We start from the raw sequence: 20099 nt of genomic DNA, 5'->3' as shown, positions 1-20099 counted from the left end.
ATGAGTCTGTACTGTGTATATCAGAATATTTCACATTCTACATATAAAGCTTTTTGAAACCAAAACTCTTTTTTGGTGAGTAGTAAAAGGAATATTTTAATGTTAGGAAGTTTGGGATCTGTAGAGAAAATCGCTATTTCTGAGTGAACGGGCCAGAAACCAGCCCTGAAAGTTGAGCAAGAGCTGTGGCTCTGAGTGTCACCGCACACACCTGCCGACGCTCAGCGCATGTGAGGCCCTCGGGAGCTCTGTGTGGAAAGACACAGTCTCAGATTTCCAGCCAAGTATACAAAGGAAAACAAGGCAAGAGACACTGGGGACTCAGTGCTCTTCTCTAAGCCCACGAAGTTTCTTCACCAAGTCCCAAGGATGCACGGGAAGACAAAGTTCCTCCAAATGACACTCCTAAAGGCTCTGGGGCCCCTGGGACCTGTGCGCTGCCACAAAGAGGTGCCCCAAGTACGTTTTGGATACATGTGTTTGTGCCTGCACACGATGGGGCACGTGATGTCAGGGTACCCCAGAGAAACAGAGAGGAGGGGGAGAGGGAGAGGGAGCAGGAGAAGATAGATAGGAAGACAGTAGAGAGAGAGAGAGAGAGATAACAGCAGAGAGAGATGATAGAGATGGTTCACAGATAACAGATAGATAAATAAATAGATTAGATAGATGATGGATAGTTAAATGATAGATAGAAAGATGATAGATAGGTAAATAAATAGGTAGAAAATAGAGAGAGATAATAGAAGATAGATAATAGTAAAGAGAGATGATAGAGATGGTTGATAGATGATAGACAGACAGTAGAGAGATGATAGATAGAAGCAAAGGGAGAAAGAGGATAGATAGTTGATAGAAAATAGATGACAGATAGATATATAGACAATAGCTGATAGAGAGAGATGATGGATACATAATAGATAGATAATAAAGAGATGGTTGATAGATAATGGGAGAGGAAGAGAGAGAGAGAGGCATAACTATGGGCAGAGAGATAACAGAGAGAAAGAGAGAGACTTATTATAGGGAGTGGGTGCACACAATGATGAGGCTGAGTCCCATGAAAACTGATGCTATAAACCCTGGTCCAAGGTCAAGAGGAGACTGAGTCCCCACTTGAGCAGGCTGCAGGCAGAGAGTGTGACATAAACCCCTCCCTCCTCCATCCTCCTGTTGTATCCAGAGGGCCCTCCGTAGATTGGGTGGTGCCACCCACAGTGGGGAGGGCCACCCACTTCACTGAATTGCCCGTGTGCAATTCAACTGCAATGTTAACCTCCTCTGAAACATCCTCCCAGAATCACTGGAGCTGACATTTCATCTGGAACCCCCACCCCACGTAGGATACACAGCAGTGACCCGGAAATGCTGGAACCTCACAGAATGGCTTCACCATCTGCCCCCACCTTTCATCTCCCTTGGGTACCTACTTTGGGCCTACATGAATGGGTGTGTCACGGCAGCTGCAAGAAGCCTGCTGAGACATGTGTGGTGACAGGCTGATGTCCTCGGCGTGCAGCCTCCTCTCAGATGTACAACAGAAACTCTCAAGCTCTGACCTGCGTCAAAAGCACCACAGGGTTTGTCAGATGTGGATCCCTTGGCCCCTCCCCGTGGTTTCTGATTCAGCAAGTCTGGGGTGAAAACCCAAAGTATATTTCTAACAAATTCCCAGGAGACGTGCATGCTGCTCTCCAGGGTCACTGAAAAGTACAGTGTAAAGAAAAGTACATCACCAGAGCTTTTGAGGTCTACCTAGACTGCCGGGCTGTGAAGAACCGTGGGTGCTGAGACACAGCCCATGTGCTCCTGGGAATAGTGCATGCAGCGGTGTCACATGTATCCCCTGTCACCCTTCCCCACTCATCTCTGCTGAGCTTTGAATCAAATGAGGCTTCTGGGCCATGGGCTATGTGGACCTCATTCGTCATAGCCCTTCCCTGGGGGCTGACCAGAGCCTAAAGCCTGCAGTTCCTTGGGCTTGTACCCTGTTCTGTTGAGGAGCTCTCTGTGGCTCTGGCCACAGGGCCATGAGTGTGCTCAGAGTCACTGGGGCCCCATCCTCCACCACCTGGAGTCTGAGACTGAAGGAGACAGAGGCCACAACAGAGCCGCTAGTCACAGGGCTCGGCTTATTGGGTTCTGTCTTTCTTTCCCCAGCTCTGTTCTCTGTAAGCATCTCCAACCCTGATTCTCTTCCAGCTCCGCTTCCCCCACCTTTTTTGCTCAAAATGACTTAGTTGGGTTTCTGTCACCTGAGGAGGAAAGAATCTCGACTGGCGTGCCTCTGGCCACGAAACTCATCAAGGATGGGGAGGGGGAAGAGCATCTCTGAGAAGACATGGGGGGTCCCACATGTGTTCACGTGTCAGTCCTTAGTGCTGTGGGCACAAAGCCTCTCCCAGGTCTCCCTACAAAACGCATAGAGACACATGTATCCAAAGCTGGAAGGCTACCAGAAACTGAGATGGGCTTCAGGGTCCCCTGCGCTCCCATGAATGTCCACGTCACTTCTGCTCCTCAGCATCACCCCCTTCTCTGCTAGGCCAATGTTCTACCAAATTTCTTGTCGCTGACATGCCACCCACTGTGCCCCTCCTGTGCAGAGCCCCGTTCCAGTCCCTGGGGTTGCCCACAAAGCTTCAGATGAAGCGCCATGGCGGTGCCTGCTACGAAAGATTGTTCCAGATCACTGGGAAGGAAGAGTCATCTTGAGAAATACCAAACACAAATTAAATAAAAATGTCCACTCCAAGAGCTGTAAGACACACCCCAGAGGGGTGGGTCAGAGAAGACAGAGGAACAGCTAGCCTGGCCTATCGGGAACCCAGTGCCTTAGATCCTGGAAAAGCTGTGTTACCTGAAGGGGTCCTTGGCAGCTCAGAGGCTCAGCCTCCACCTCTATCGCCCCGCAAGGCCTCTGGGCCCTGCTTGCCAGACTCCTGCCACCTGATGAAAACATGGGTGCAGCCCCACAATGCCATACTTTCCACTGTCATTCCCAAAAGATGAGGGTCAGGCAGACTCAGGGGAGCCCTAGCAAGTGACTCAAGCAGGTTTCTTCCTTTCGAAGCCTCTGTTTCCTCCTTGCATGAGGAAATAGCCTTCAAAGTATGTTCCAAAGAGCAAATAAGACAAGAACATGGAGCACATGGCCCCGTCCAGGTCAGATGCAGTGCTCATGAAATGCTGGTTCTCATCACTCTGTCATCATCATCATCATCTTCATGATGATGCTTTCAAGGTGTGTGAGTGGAATGTGACTCTAGGGACACATTTGTGAACAAGGTTTCTCTCCCCACGTTTGCCAACACAGGTCGTTCCTAACAACATCCCACTTATACATGACATCACAGTCTTAGTGTATTTAAGTTGCAAAGCCATATGTCCAACGTGAACATGGGGTCATACAACTTAGAAGGTTTTTATTTAAAAGATAAAGAAAGGGAGGAAAGAGGGAGGGAAGGGAAGGAGGGAGGGATACAAAGAGAGGGAGGAAAGGAGACGAGGAGAGAGAGAGAGACAAGAAGGAGGGAGAAAGGAGGGATAGAAAACCCTCTTCCTAGTGAAAGTTTCTTCCACTGTAAGATTTTATACTTCATTGTAGAGGAGATTCTTATTGTTAACTGAGGTGTCAACACAATAGTAAAACCAGCAGCAACAGATCTGTGAAAGTCTTTCATTCTGTCATGCACATATCGGGGTGTATTTCCTTCTGTAAAATAACTCATTTGGTTCAACATGCCCCCGGTATTATCCGAAGTTTACTTTAAAAAGAGATGCAAGGTTGGGAGGGTGTGGCTGAGATATAATCTACATTTTGAGACGCAGTTTCACACATTGCCGTGTGTTCTAGTGCATATGCAGGAACGGGGGAAGCAGATCCTTCAGACTCGAAAAATTTCTCCATGTTTCTTGGCATGGACAAGCATGTTATATTTAAAATACACATGTCTAATGTGAGACCATTCTCTAATAAAAGTCACGAAATCTAGCTTCTTCACTCTGTAACCCATAATAACTGAAAGTTGATCAAAGGAAACAAATTCCATTTTTATTACACTGTTACTATTTTTATAGGCAACATTTTAAAAGTATGATAAAATTTCAATAGACGATAATTGAACCAAACAAGCCTGACCCCCATCACTCTGATAAATCTGTTCATTTCTGGCCATTTTCAGTGTTGCTATAGTGAACAGTGTTGACAAGTAGATGAAAACAGCTTATAAATGGAATTCAGATCGCAGATAAAACTGCGCGTAGCCATCCCCACGTCTCCGGGTGCTGGGGCCCGGCTTGTGCGCAGATGGCGTGGCCCACCAACACGTGCACTTCTCGCTAGAGCCCAGCACATGGTGTCAAACGCACTGGTCATCTGACAGGACAAGCACTTGAGTCACTTGATAATGACCTCCATGGGAACAAACAGACTCGGGATGTTGCTGTTGGAGGAACAAAATTACACAGTAGTTGTAAAAATGAAATTCTTAAACAGCCGCCATGCTCTCCTGTCAAAACAGTACTTAAATGTATGCAGTGTTTAGCGACCAGGCAGGCTCCCGGAGCTTATTTTAGTCCCTTGGATTTCACTGCTGCGTCTGCGCCACGTTTGCTCGGTTTTCACGCTGTGGCTTTCCTGGGAAGGCCAGTGGCACCCGCTGAGCCCTATTAGCTGATTGGCTGAGCTCACTGGAGAAGCCTTGAGTCCATCATGTTTTCCTCTCTAATAGCTGAGGCAGCAGTCCATGAAATGACTAGGAAAGTTTCAGAAGGACACGTGGGCATCGTTTACCCAGGGCAACGAAATCAGCTATGTATGCAAGTACCAGCTATTGTACCTTCAACCATCAAGGCCATATTCCCCAGAACAATTTTTATTTTGGGGGCTATTTTTATTTCTAGGTTGTGAGGCTGAAAATCCAGGTTTCCCTATTTTGGCAGCAGTGTAGAGACTTTGCTAGGAGGAGCAAGGGCCTGGACGCCTCCCCCAGAATCCAACGCTTGCACCACAGATGAGCAGGGCTCAGGCCCACTTACCCAAGCTCCACCACGATGCTCAGCTCTGTGTTTAAAAACTAAGCCCAGCGCTATCGACACCAGGTACCCTATTGCCACAGGCTTAACCATTAGGGTCTCTTTCTTTCCTGTCACTCACACTCCCCGTAGAAGCATACTTCACGGACACCAGGGCCTCTAGATGTGTTTTTGCTTAATACATTTTCTACAAAGTTCTTTAACTTTCAGAACCTGGGCATCTTGGTGAGACCTCATTTGTACAGTAAATCAAAAAATTAACCGGGTGTGGTAGTGCGCACCTGTAATTTCAGCTACTTGGAAGGCTGAGGCGGAAGGATCGCTGGAGCCCAGTAGGTCAAGGCTGTGGTGGCCAGGAGCATGCCACTGTACTCCAGTCTGGGCGAGAGAGTGAGCCTCCAACTAAAAAACAAAACAAAACAAAACAAAAAAAACCTTTCAGAACCAAATTTTAAAAATTGAATAACAGAGGAACTGGAAAAACAAAAACAAAGAATTGAGACCCAACCTCTTTGAATCATAATTAATTTAACACCAGAGGGCTGGGAGGAAATACCTACAGCAGTCTTGGCAACAATCGTGTTAGAGTTTATTTTACTCTTTATTATTCCCCATATCTGTCTTAGGCTTGGAAAGATGGAGTCTACTTTCTAGACGAGTCTTCTGTGATAGGGAAACACTCTTGTGGGATGGACTGTCAGCTCCTCCCCTGCCGGCCCATCCATCCAGCCGAATACCTGTGACTTCGGCAATATCTTTAGCTCTCTAAAAGAGCAGAGAAGGGACATGTGGCCACTTTCCATGAGGGCGGCTGCCAGGGGAGGTGCGTGTTCGGGGGAGGCAGTGAGATGTTGGGGGAGAAGTGCAGCACAATCTCCCCAGACAAGTGCTTCTCAAGGCTAGAGAGGGGTCTTTCCCTCTTCACCTTCCTCTTCCCCTCCCTCCTCCCAGATGACATGACCCTGCCTCTGAGAGCACCCGCTGCCTGCAGGAGAGAAAATGCAGAAGTAAATACATAACTATGAAGTCCGCAGGTGGTGCAAGGACCACGACAATATCATAGGACTGGGGTCCCCAACCCCTGGGCCACGGATCAGTATTGGAGGAGGAGGTCAATGGAGAGTAAGTGAGCAAAGCTTCATCTGTATTTACAGCTGCTCCTCATCGCTCACATTACCACCTGATCTCTGCTTCCTGGGAGATCAGCAGTGGCATTAGATTCTCATAGGAGCGCGAACCCTGATGTGAACTGTGCATGTGAGGGATCTAAGCTGCCTGTTCCTTATGAGAATCTAATGCCTGATGATCTGAGGTGGAGCTGAAGTGACTAGCAGTGAGGTTTGACTGCACATCCAATCCCCATCCCTTCTGTGGAAAAAATGTCTTCCACAAAGCTGGTCTCTGATGCCAAAAAGGTTTGGAGATTGCTGGCATAGAGGTTCAGAGAAGTTGGAACCAGGAAAGTTTCTCAAAGGAACTGCAAGGCAGCATGCAGCCCCCTCCCGAAAGGCTGGAGGGGTGGCTTTTCCTTCCCCTATCCTGGTACATCTCCCCCACCTCCCAGCACAGGAGCTCTGGGGACGCTAAGACCACCCTTGCCAGCGTTCAGTGTCTGTTTACCTGGAAGCTGACTGTGGGCCACTCAGGGCTTGCGGGACTGTAGGAGCTGGAGTCCACTGTGACTTCTTCTCACGGAATGGGCATGGAAAGTCACCCTCCTCCCAGGCCAGCACTCAGGAAGGGCGCAGAACTCAGGGAAGCCATGGATTGCTGCTTGGCACCCCAGGGTAACATACCCAGTACAACTCCAAGTAACCTGCACGGGGTCCTCACCACAGTTCCAGGAGGAGGTGCTATTCATCACCCCATTCCACAGATGAGGCACAGAGATGCTAAGTAGCCTGCCTAAGGGTACACACCTATGGACTTGGCATAACTGGGACCTGATCCTGCCACAACCCGGCGTGGCGCTTCTGCTATTAATACTCACGGCTCCAGCTACACATTCGAGTCATCAGGAGAGCTGTACACAGCTTTGACACTTGCCACAAACCCAGGAGTACAGATGCAAGGACCCCAGCAGCCAGGGCAGCCACACTGTGCAAACATCTCAGGGGTTCCAATGTGCCTCCAGGCTCATCCTCTGCTGCCCAGGCTCGTCCCATGCTGCCCAGCCTTCCAAAGTCTGTTCTCTCTGGCTCTGCACCTCTCCCACTTCATGCTCAGATGGTGACACCCTGATATGAGACGCTTCCTGCCGGTGACCCTTGTGGTGGTTTTCGAATATGTCTCCAAAGTCCTTGACATTCCTCTCTAACAAAGGTGGAGCCTGATACCCTCCCTGAAGTAGAGTCTAGCTTCCAAGGGACAGGATATAGCAGGAGTGGTGGGCTAGCCAAGGCATGAAAGTATATAGCAGGAGGGATGTACAAGGCCAGGGCATGAAAGGCCTTGGCAGCTTCTTCCTCTCTGTGGCTGTGGGCCATTTCCGGGGAAGCCAGCTGTGTGTCATGGGGGCAGGGGGAATTCATGATAGGAACTGTGGACTCCCGTCTGCAGCCAAGGAAGAACCGCTAGCAAACAGCCACCCATGAGCCAAATCAGGAGTAAATCTCCCAGCCCCAGGCCGTCCCTGAAGCTATTACAACCCTGGTGACATCTCAAATGCCACCACATGGAAGACCTGAGTTGGAACCATCTGCCAACTGGTTCCCAGGTTCCTGACCCTCAGAAGCTGTGTGAGATGACAAATGCCTGCTGCTCTACTTGGTAGCTTGTGGGGTCCTTGCTCTGCAGTGATAGACGAAGAAAATAGCCATCTCCCCCATACGCCTGCCTTGGGACCTCCCATGCTGACCAGGAGCTGGGAAAGGACAGGAGCTGTGATTGAGAAGTGTCCCGCATTCCAGGGTGGAATTCTGGATGTCAGTGTCATAGAACATAACTGTGTGCATATTTATGCCAGTACATAAGTGTATGTCGATGCATAGAACATGACTGGAAGAAACATGTCAAACTGTTGATGGCTGCAGAGCCAGAGATGGAGGGGGTGTGGGCACAGGGGTGGGAGAGAGCCAAGGGGTTGTTCCTCCTGCTCTGTAGGGCCCCTGTGCTGCTCAGACGCTTCCCACAGAGAATATGTTCTTGCCTCACTTAAGGAATTAAACATCTTTTTCCTACATAAAAATGAAGGAGGTTAAGGAATATGAAGCATTACCTTTCCCAAGGCTGGGTTCTGAGGAAGGTAGAATGTCAGTCGCACAGTTCTGCACACACCTGCCTTGACAGCAGGTGGAGTCCTAGCTGCAGGATGTGGAAGAACCTCAGACCTCAGCAGCTGCCCCCACACACATACAAGTCCTGACACACACATCACCAGTGAGGCAGGGTATGCACCTGTTCTCAGCCCGTGTCCTCATCTGCAGAGTCGGGATGATAACCAGAGAACTAAGAAGTAGAAATCATCCGGGATTTCGTGCCAAGAATGGTCTAGGTGGTAGTTACCATCCTATGAGAAAATATATTCCTAGTTCCAAACACACATCATAAGATCATTACCTGTAAATAAATTGAGGACTGCATGAATTATATATTTTTGTCAATTCACTTTTTTGGGCAAAAAGCGTTCATGACACAAAGTAAACTTTCAAGACACATTTACTGCATGGATTCTGTGAACATTCCAGTGGTCAAGGATTTGTTTGCTACTTAAAGCGATAAAGACAAGTCATTTTCTCAGTGACAAGGGGAATCTGGGGGCAACGGGGTGACTACAAAACCCAAATAGCTGAAACAATGCTGGATCTGAATGCTACTGGGTATGAGTTCTAAAGAAAATAGGACCATTCTGTTTTCTTCATGGACACAAGTGATCACACAGGGGGTGGGGGGGAGGGATGGGGGTGTTGGGCACAGACCCGTGGCGTGTCAACAAGAGTGTTTTGTTTGACCCATACAAAGCTTTTTAAAAAAATTTGAATTAGTTATCAAAATTTAAGTTTGGAAGATTTCACATGAAAACATAGATTTCAGATTGTTCTTAAAAAACATAACTGCCGCTGGGTTCAGTGGCTTAGCCTGTAATCCCTGCACTTTGGGAGGCAGAGGCAAGCGAATTGCCTGAGCCCATGGGTTCGAGACCAGCCCAGGCAAATTGGTGAGACCTCGTCTCTACAATAAAATAAAAAATAGCTGGGCATGGTAGCACGCATCTGCTGTTCTGGCCATTGGAAGGCTGAGGAGGAAGGATCGCTGGAGCCCAGAAGGTCAACGCTGGGGTGGCCGTGAGTGTGCGTGCCACTGTACTCCAGCCTGGGCAAAGGAGTGAGACTCCAACTCAAAATAAATAAATAACTACCTATCATGGCTAGGGCTGAATCAGGATTCTTCTTAGTTGGGATAAGCGCTCCCCAAGAGGCCAAAACCCCACAGGTGGACAGGCCTGCATTGCTCAGGAAGATAACCCCCCTGCCCTTGGGGCAGTGGGTTTGTACCTCTGACACCTGGATGTTTACTCCAATCTCCTAAGAGTGCTACTGGATCTTGGAAGAAATGGAAAAGAGTAATTTACTCAGTCCAGAGGACAAAAATCATGACTGCTTTGCCTGCTAGACACAGAGGGGTTTACAGTGTGGTTATAACATTTGCTATGGATCTAGAATGTATATTGATATCGTTGCTGGCAATCATTACAAAGTCAGGACAAAATATATTCTTATAAAATAAGATATAAATATATTCTTATATTTTATCCAGGAATACTCTATTATTTGTTAGTAAAACTCACTCTTGTGTGTGTGTGTGTGTGTATGTAAATATATATACACAAGAGCATATATATAGTTTAATATATAAATATTTATATTTATAAATATAGATATATACATTTTTTAAAGTGTTGCTGGGATGGGATGACACCAGGCCTGTCACTATAGAACCCACTCAGAGTGCCTATGGGACAGGGACCCCAGAAACAGAGGCTGTCTTTCTCTGCTTACTTTTTAATGAACCAAAGAAGGGGACTTTGATGTGTTCTGCAATGCTTCCTGAAGACATGAAGAGCAGCTGTTTACAATCCACTGCCCTTCTGCAGTGACTGGCATTTGCCAGGAAGACCCCCAGTCTCTCAGACGGCCTCCAGTCACGTGTCATGGCAGCTACTCTATCTACATCATCTTTTCCATGTGACTGAGTCACTGGGATTCTTTCCTTTTGCACACACCCAAACTCTACAAATGGAAGGAAAAGCTGAGCCACCACCCTTGCCTTTTATATATATAGAGAGATGCTTATCAACTTTGGGGATATTGAGTTCGTTTTTAATATCATGGAGTCACTTGTGAATCAATATCTGCCCAATACTTGTTTAGTAAATGCTTCTGACAGTTATTAAAAACAAACAAAAATAGGCCCTATTTCCCTGCCTCTTCTTGAAGAACTCTCCACAGCAAAATTACCCCTCATAATTAACAAAGGCAAAATATGAATTTGTTGTCAAAAGAGTCATTTGCTAGTAATTTTTTTAGTCTAGGACATTTCTTTCAAACATACAAAAAAGTCGAAGGAATGGCAGAGTGAACACCCACACAGTCACCATCTAGATTCTATAATGAGCATTTGCTACATTTACTTTATCACATATTCACTTGTTCTTATTTTAAGCTATCAATTAATCTTGGTTTTTTGATACATTTCAAAGTAAGTTGCAGACATTAGTACATTTGGCACCAAACACATCATCAGCATTCATATCATCAGAGTTCAATTCATTTATGGTTTTAAAATGCTGTGGTAACATATACAAAATGTAAAGTTTATTTATAACCATCTTTAAGTGTGCAGTTCTGAGATATTAAGTACACTCACCTTGCTGTACAGTCGTCATCACCATTCCATGCCCAGAGTTTTTGTTTTCCCAACTGAAGCTTTGGATCCGACACCAATGTCCCTCCCTTCCCTCCTCTCAGCCCCTGAAAACCACCCTTCTCCTCTCTGTCTCTACAAGTTTGACTGCTTGACATACTTCATAATGTGGAATCCTACAGTATGCGTCCTCTTGTGACTTGCATCATGTCCTCAAGTTTCACCCATGTTGTAGCATATGTCAGAAGTTCTTTCTTTTTTTTAAGACCAAATAATATTCCATTATATGTCCACACCACATTTGGCTTATCCACTCATCTGTCAGACACTTGGGTTACTTCCATCTTTTTTTTTTCTGAGACTTTATTTTTTCAGGGCAGACTTGGATTTCTTCCACTTTTTGGCTATTATTCAATGCTGCTGTGAACACAGGCATTCAAATACCTGTTCGAGTTCCTGCTTCCACTTATTTGGGGTGTGTCCCCCAAGTGGAATTGCTGGATCATATGCTGATTCTATGTTTAATTTTTTGAGGAATCGATGGTTTTTAATATAAAATGTATATATAGTGAAATGCACACATCAGCAGTAAACCATTTGATAGATTGTGAAAATGCATATGCTAGTGGTTTTTTTTTTCTTTTAAGTACCTCAATATATATCTAAGACTTTTCAGTGAGGATGCGGACACATTCTGTGGCCAAAATCCTGAGGGAAGAGTGTGGGCTGAGATAATCAAGGCACCCAGTGTCAGGTCCTGCTGACCTTATCTCTTGACATATTTTGAAGTCTGTAAGGGATCTTGCTGTCCTGAAATCAGGAATTTGTAAAAATACTCATCTGTATCTTCTACTCTACTGTAAACACTTCACTTTGCGTAAGCAATGACTACAATAGTTTTAAAGAAGGATTTTTAAACAGAAGAATGTACGTTGAGCTCAATTTTTTAGCAGTTACCCACTACCAGGAAGAGATGATCTCTCTCTACATTCATCATACAGACTTTTCAGAGCATAAAATTTTTAAGCAGAGAGTGAGCAAAGTTTATCTTACAGATCAAGAGTTTTTGTTACTGAAAATGAAACAACAGTGAATATGATATATTCCTGCCATCAGATTGGCAAAAAGTGATAATAGTCTCACTGGGACAAGTGTGGAGAAACAGGCATTCTCAGACACTGCAGGTGACATTAAACAGCAGGGCAATGTGCTAATACCTGTTACCATTTCTAACATACCTTACTCCTGACCCAGAAGTCTCACTTCCAGGAGTTTTTCCTTACAGGGAAACTTGCACAAGCGCACCACGGTGTATTTGTACATGACTGTTTGTCACCCATATGGCTCATGGTAGCAAAAAAGAGGAAACAACGCAAATATCCATCAGAAGAATGGCTAAATGTAAGTCCTGATACACACATATTTAACGGGCATAACATGCCTTACCAGCCTGGCCACAAATGAGGTTACATCCTTTTTACTTTGTCAAATTACAGTAGGCCCGAACATCTACATGCCAGATTCACACCAGACAAAGTCCATGGCACATCTCCTGTCTTGGCCCTCGTCCCTACCTGAGTGGCCCAGGCACCCTGGGTTTCCTCCCTGCAAATCGCCTGCCTGGCCTCTAACCACCTCCTGGAGAGAAAATGAGAGAATCTGACTAGTGTACGAGGAGCCTCATCCCCAGCGTTTGCGCCTTCTTTCCACAGTAAAGTGGCTGTTGGAAGCTGCACAAGTGATACACAGAGATGAACACTGTCACAAAGACAGGAAAAAAGGGTAGATCGAGTCTGTTTTGGAAAAATGAAAGTAAAGATTATCTTATATTTAAGCATGATTTATCTTTGAAGATATATATATGCATATAATAAAATGCAGCTCATACTCTAATTGCAACAATGCTCTAATTTTTCAAATAAACAAAGAGGGAATTAAATGTTAATTTGGTGGGGGGAGGATTTCTAACAAAATTATTTGAAATCAAATTTTGACACCCTTCACCTCATATTGACTTCTACATATAGCAGAATGGCAAGGACCATTTTGGGAAAGATGTGGGGGCTTCATCAATTTTCCTGGGAAATTATCTTAATTCTTTGATATTCAAGTAATTCTCTTATTGAAAAATACACCCTGATACCATCCTTGTTGTTTTTCTCACCTTTAGTTGTTAACTGGTCTAGCACTGCCAGACACTCATTTGCTTAAAGAATGGTTCTCCAAAATCACTTTCAGTGACTTTATAAAATTCTGCATCTTTTGCAAGTTAGCAATTTTATATTGCAACTGAAATGCATTTTATTTACATTGTATTGCAAGATGTTTCTAATATCCACAATCAGCAAAACTGACTGGCTGCGTGGGGCCAGATGCTGATGTGAAGTCAGAATGGCCATTTATATGGGGGCTAATTTAGTAAGTATTCAGTTCATTAGGGATGTTTTCCTGTTATGACCAATTTCTGCCTCCCTATACAACTTAGCAACCACTGGGATTCAGATAATGATCGTGAATCGCTAGAGAGCAAGAAACCTCCATATATGCAGTGCTCAGAAGGAACAAGGTATGTGTTGACAAGGAGAAACATTCCCAATGCATTGTTAACTTAAAAAGGCAAGTTCCAGATGAATAGTGTAGCCATGTCTCTATGAAATAATCACAAACGTTAGTGTGTGCTGAAAAATACAAACAAATAAGGCAACCTGGATGATGTTCAAATGGAACAGTCATTTCTAATGGACATGTGGGGAGTGAGGAAAGCCCATCTGGGCAGCCTGTTTTTTAATGAGCATTTAATACATTTTTTGAATATAAGAAAGGCCAATTAAACATATTTTTAACTAGTATAGCTGAGATAGAGCCAAAGTGAGGAAGGAGAAAAAGGAAGGAATGAAGGAAAGAAGGAAGGAAGGGAAGAAGGAAGGAAGGAAGGCAGGCATGGAGTGGAGGGAGGGAGGGAAGGAGGAAGGGAAGGAGAGAGAAGGAGGGAAGGAGAGAGGGAAGATGGGAAGGAGGGAGGGAAGGAGAGAGAGAAGGAAGGAGGGAGGGAAAGAAGGATGGACGAACCCTTGGCACGATCACTTGATTAGCGTCCAACGGGATACTCTTAGAGTTTTTATTAGCCCATTTTGAAAGCGTGTAAAAAGATTCTTCAGTCGGAACCTGTTTTGTCATAAATACCGCCAAGCTCATTTTCAAATCATCAAATCACATCTGTTATTTTCAAGGTACCACACTGCACTGCATAATCACAGGAATGCAAGGATCTATCAAGCTTCCAGAGCCTTTCCTCAAAATGCCAACAATTTGGTTAAGAAGATAAAAACACCTTCTCTGGAGCTAGCAAACAGCACCTGGGCTTCGGCAAGCCAGACCTGAGCAGGAAGGAAACTGTGTGGGAATGATGATTTGCCGACGCCCTCTCTTTGTCATCGCCTAGGGTCTAGTTACCAAGCACTAGATGAGAGTCAGGACTGATGCAAGACCGTTGCCTGCAGAGAAAACATAACTCCATCTGCTGTGGGAAGGGACATCCACAGGCTGGTTCAAAGACCAGTTAGAGCTCATCTGGATTTTATAGTTTTCCAAGATCTCTGATGGAGATACTTGTGATGTGAGATAGAGAACAGCAAGGGCACATGTTAGTACCAGCGCTGCTCATTCTATGAACTAAGAACCTAAGGTTCACTCAGGGATGCTCCACTGCTGAGGGCAGAACCAGGATTTGAACCTAGTACCTCTGGCTCCAGGACCTGCACTCCTTTATCGCTGCAAATTAAAGGACGATCACATGGTATCTGAGCAAGGAAGACACATTTGGCATGGCACTAATCGATGTGTGTATTTACTGTGTAACTTACCCCAGAAGAAAAGAGGAACCGGCTGCATGGATGAAATTGGAGGAAGGTAATACCTCCCGGCAAACAACAGCATTCCCCATGAAATGTCCACAATCTTCCTGGATGAGAGGTTGCCAAGATTTCTATAGACTTGGTCTTCCTTTCAACTCCTGGAAACAATCCCTTTAGGCAGAGTTGAACCACATTAACATAGTAACACTTCCTCTTCTGCCTTTATTCTTGTCAAAAGAAACTGCTTCACATATCCACTCTTGGGATAGTACAAGAAATGCAAAATACTCCTCTTTTATAGAAAATGTCTGGAAGTCATTGCCTTGAAAAGTTTTTTAAACTGTATTCCCAACTTCCCAAACTATAGGGAAATAACTTGTGGATAATGAGAGCTATGGTTTAAATGTGTCCCCCAAAAGCATGTGCTGGAAACTTAGTCCCCAACAAGACAGTTTTGGGGCTCATGGGGTCTGTTCAGGTCATGAAGACTTCCCCCCGAGAATGGATTAGTGCCGATTATAAAAAGGCCTGCAGCATTGAGTTTGATCTCTTACTCTCTTGCGCCTATGTGACATGACTCCTCCAGCCAAATAAGTATATTGTTTATAAGTCACCCGGTCTGTGGTAGTCTGTTATAGCAGCACAAAACAGACTCAGACAATGAACTACGAATTCTTTTACTCCTCCTTTATTTCTCAAAATGTGAGAACTTAGCACTGAGCCTTGCAATGATTTATGGACAATGTCAAAGATCTATGAGAAATAATAATTTGTAGTTTTGCTGAGGCGAGTATCCAAATTCTAAACATTACTGTCTGAAAACAAATTCTTGCTTGTGAATGGGCCCAGCCGTCCACCTGGTATTCACATCTCAAGCAAGATCTCTGGCTCACTCTAATTGTCATCTCAGCAATAAATCCTGTGAAGAGATAATAACTTTCTTTGTGAAAAATGGCCTTCTGAAAAGTCAACTGCCAGTGCTATGTTGAAAAGTGATGGTATTTATTAATTTGCATGATTATATTTGATAATTACGTGATTATATTTATATTTAGAGTATAATTAGACGCATGATGTTGAGTGGGCTCTGGCTATACTTATAAATTTGGAGACTCTCTGTGTACAGGGTCATTTCTCTGTAGCCTGGCATACATCTTCTTTGCAAAAAGATGGCAAGACATCTTCTGGCTTCACCTGTTGGTTAGAAAAAAAAAAGAATGTATTATATGACCATGATCTTCTGAGGGGCAGTTCCCTTAGGTAAACTAAATGCACTGTGTCCCTACTGAGGTGTGAGAATGCTCTTTGGCAGCAAAAGCTGTCCTGGATCAGTGAAGCCATTGCTTTCCCTGAGTTTTTCTTTTAAAATATCCTTAAAATATTCTCTGTCGTTGGCCTTGTTCACCATCTGCAGCTGAGAAATGGCTAGTTGTATGCACCTGAGAATTCCATATAGCAATCACCATGACACCAGAGTCATACAAACTTCAGGGTCCAGGTGGTGCCCCACCAGGCTGTGACAGGTGAAGGGTTGTTGCCTCTTCCCCATCCCTCCTAGAGTGTTACCAGGCACACCAGGTTCTAACCAGAGCACTGAACGTCACATCATTTCGTATCCTGCACACACCCCTTTCGGGTAGACAGTGAAGCTTAGCTGAGAATATCTCCTGGATCTGACTGTGGGGACACACAGCAGGATGTCGAGCATTTCCAGAGGCCTCGGATGTCAGGTTGTTGCCGTTGAGAGACAGCACTGGTTTTCACTTGAAGATGATTCTTATAACTGTTGCTACCCGTGATCCTTGGTTGTTTTAGAAAGCGGGCAGCATCCCACAGTTGGGCTTCTAGACTCTGAAGAATCTTTGCCGTCTCAGAAGAACTCAGAAACACCATTTCCAAGTGTGGCAAAGATCCATGTTTTGGAACCACTTGTTTAGCCTTGTTGCCTGTCAAATAAAAACAAGCTACTTTACGAAGCATGAACAAGGCCAGAAACAGAGTCTTAAAATGTTAAGTCTGACTTGTTGAGGTAAGAATACAGTGTGCCTTACCTATAAGTGACTGGGTTAGGGGTACAGGTGCTGATCTGGAATAAACCTGGTCATGGGAATGCAAGTCTGAAGGCAAAGGAAACGAATAGTGTTGCAAAAACTACCTTTTACCAAAGTGTGAACTGTGCTTTCTTCAGAGTTGCTGATTTAGCACTTTTGGCAAACCTGAAATCCACTTTCAGGAGGTGGGCGAAAGTCAAAATATGCTTGGCTGGTAAGTTTAATTTTGTGATTGCAGGTTCTTTATGCTCTTCCCTTCCTCTGATATGAACCAGAAGGAAGACCTCTTTCCAAAATGTTACAATCTTGCTTTGCAAATCACCAACGGGTCCACTGTAGAAGTTAAAACTCGCAGGCCCAGATGTCACAGAGTATTTCTCTTTGCCAAGTGAAAACCCCAACTTGCGGCTTGGGCCCCTACTGTAAAATGAATAACATTTAATGAGCACTGCAGAGGAAGGGTGTGCGGGCCAGGGGACCACCGCTGCAGGGCTGGATTTAAGTGCACCCCGGCTTGTAATGAAACGAGTTTGGTGGTCTCAGCCGCCCTAGTAGACATTTTCCCACATTAGAAACCAGCACAGGATTTCGTGCAATTCCCTACAAAGGACAATCACAGCTCGGCCCAAAACCAGAACTGGAGTGTGGCTGGGGAGCTGGAGACCCACAGGGGAGGTGGCAGGAGTCTTTGGATCAGAGTTCAGCTCCACCTGGATTGGGGGGGGGTCATTCACATGTGTCTTTTCCTGTTCACAATCTGGGATACCATCTGAAGATATTCTTGCTCCACTTTCCTCACTGTCCTGCTTTCGACTCTTAGAGGATATGGTTTCCAAAACATGGACTGAAAGCCACCGTTAGCCTGCACGCTCATAACTCGGGCTCCTGGAGCTGTAGGACTGAACACCTATACTCCACCAGAGTCCACTGGATTGTCCTCCTGTCTCCTTACCTCCCACCATTCCAGTAGCCTTTCTAACCTGCTGGGTCTCACTGTCCCTCAACTCAGGCACAGCCCGCTGTCACCTCCTCTGCACTTGCCCACATGGCATGGCTATACCTGATCATGTGTGTCTGATACTCTAATTCCCTGTTACTGTCCTATTTGATTGAAACTATAAGCGAACATTTAAAAGGTAGACAAAAACCCCACATGTAAGACGCCACTCCTGACCTCATTATACTTCAACAAAAGAGAATTCTTTAGTCCTTCTTTTCTTTGGAAAAAGACTCTGACTTTAAATCCCTTAATGATTCCATCTGATTTAAATCCGACTATAATCCTGCTTGGTAAATTAAGATGCTGTATCTCCTCGCCCTTGCCCTTGGGATAATTTGTCTAACCCAGCACTTGTGTGAATGCATCAGCCCCTCTGAGGGATCCTGAGGGATACAAAGGTCTCAGGGAACAGAGAGGGGAGCATCCACTCAAAGAGGAGAAAGGTACTAGCTCCCACCCTACTGCAAGTGACTTGAACAGTGCCTGGGGCTCCACCAGGGGCTGTTTAGAGACCCACTCACTGAAGTAAGGACCGTTTCTTCCAGTTGTGTGGCAGCTCCCAGACCAGTCACCACAGGTCCTGATCATCCCCCTGCACTGAGTGTCCCTGCCCCACCCCACCCAACACAATTCCACAAACCTACATTCTACCCAGAGGAGGAAGGGGGAGGCCTTGTCCCTGGGAGGCCCAGAGGCCAACCTTTAGGAGAAACTGGAGGTGTGGCCAGCCCAGCACTTCCTGGGGCCCTTCCTGAAGCTGGGCCCACTTTGCCCTAAGGTTACATTTCGACACAAAGAAGCCTTTAAGGGGGCCATGGCAGGCCTCCACCCTGGAGGTTTATGTCTGTCAATCTTCGAAAAAAGGGAGGCCGTCATAAAACTGCAGGAGCCAGTGGTAGGGAATTACAGCTTGGAATCAGAGGGGGCTGCCCACAGCCTCCCTGAGGACAGAGAACAATGCAGCGGAAGGAATTTAAGTCGATTGACCCTAGGCGGGTTAGCCAGCTGGAGAGGGGGCACTTGCTGGGGTGGTGCAGAAAAGTTCACCCAAGTCCAAGAGGCCTGCAGGGTGTGGATGCCAGGCCGGGGCTGTGTGACTGCAGCCACTACAACTCCAAGTGTAATTCTCTGATTTACAGTTAACATAGGCAGATATTAGTTACGACCTCAGCCGATGACCATGCCAGGCAGAAAAACAGGAAATACATCAGAAGGTGGGCCGGACACTGCAGAGACACAGGAGGGAGCTCAGAGGTAGTGGCGTCTGGGAGATAGGCTGAAGAGAGGAGCATGAGGCCTCAAAGGGGACACGCCCAGGGGAAGGGGTCATGGAGAATAGAACCCAGTCCAGGATGGAGAGGGCCCTGCCTGCCCAGCCACTCTGCGGCCTGGTTTTGGCAGCCTGGCCCTGATGCCTGCAGAAGGCTTGTTGGACCCAGCCTGAAAGCTTCCTAAAATATCCCCGGGCCTGATGCAACATCACTCTGTGATGGCACTGCATTGCGATGTGGTGACAGGATAGCCTGGTGGCGGGGAGGGAGGCCTTTTATGTCTTCACATGATTTCATCAGGGCAGCTATAGGAGCCCAGCATTCCCGGAGACGGCCAGGTGGAGGAGTGGCTACCTTTGCCATGAGATGCGCCCCCACCCATCCCACTATGAAGGGCTGGAAGTGCTCGGGCGGGGGAGGGAGGCTCAGGACATCCACAAGGGCCCTCCAACATACAAAGGGGCGCAAGGGCTGTGCTAAAATCAGTCCTCACCCGGGAGAAAGCAGCACAAAGAACGGGGTGGCACCCCCTAGGGCAGGCTCCCCGTAAGGCGGGGAGTGGCACTCTGGAGGGAGGGACTGGCGGATCTGGAGAAGACACCCACGAGCCTCCAGCGGCCTCCAGGGTGGGCCCAGCTCCGCGCAGGCCATGGCCCTGCAGCGGGGTTGAACTCTGAAACAGGAGTTGGGCCTCGCCAGGGAGCGGCCCGGGGGTCGGAGGGAAGGGGCTTCCCGCACTTGCCCGGTGCCCGCACGTGGAAGGCGTCGCCCTCTTCCGACACCCCCGCCCCAACGCCCAACGTGTGGAACTAGACGCCGCCGTCCTCCGCGGGGGTCAGCGCAAGTTGGAGGCGCCGCCGCCGCAGTTCGGATCAGACTCGGGCAGGAAGCCCCCGGCGGCGCGTCCCCCGCCCGGCAGCCTCACTTTGTCTTGGCAGGGCACCGCCGCCAGCCGGAGCGGGAGGAAGAAACATTAACTTCAACAGCTGTTTCTTGACCCCGCTGTCAGTCTTCCCCGAATAAA

The sequence above is a fragment of the Carlito syrichta genome, unplaced genomic scaffold, assembly GCF_000164805.1.
Source record: "Carlito syrichta isolate Samal-C Ts95f unplaced genomic scaffold, Tarsius_syrichta-2.0.1 Scaffold288979, whole genome shotgun sequence".
Lineage (NCBI taxonomy): Eukaryota > Metazoa > Chordata > Mammalia > Primates > Tarsiidae > Carlito > Carlito syrichta.
The sequence above is the reverse complement of the archived record's forward strand: the minus strand, read 5'-3'. Positions refer to the sequence as shown.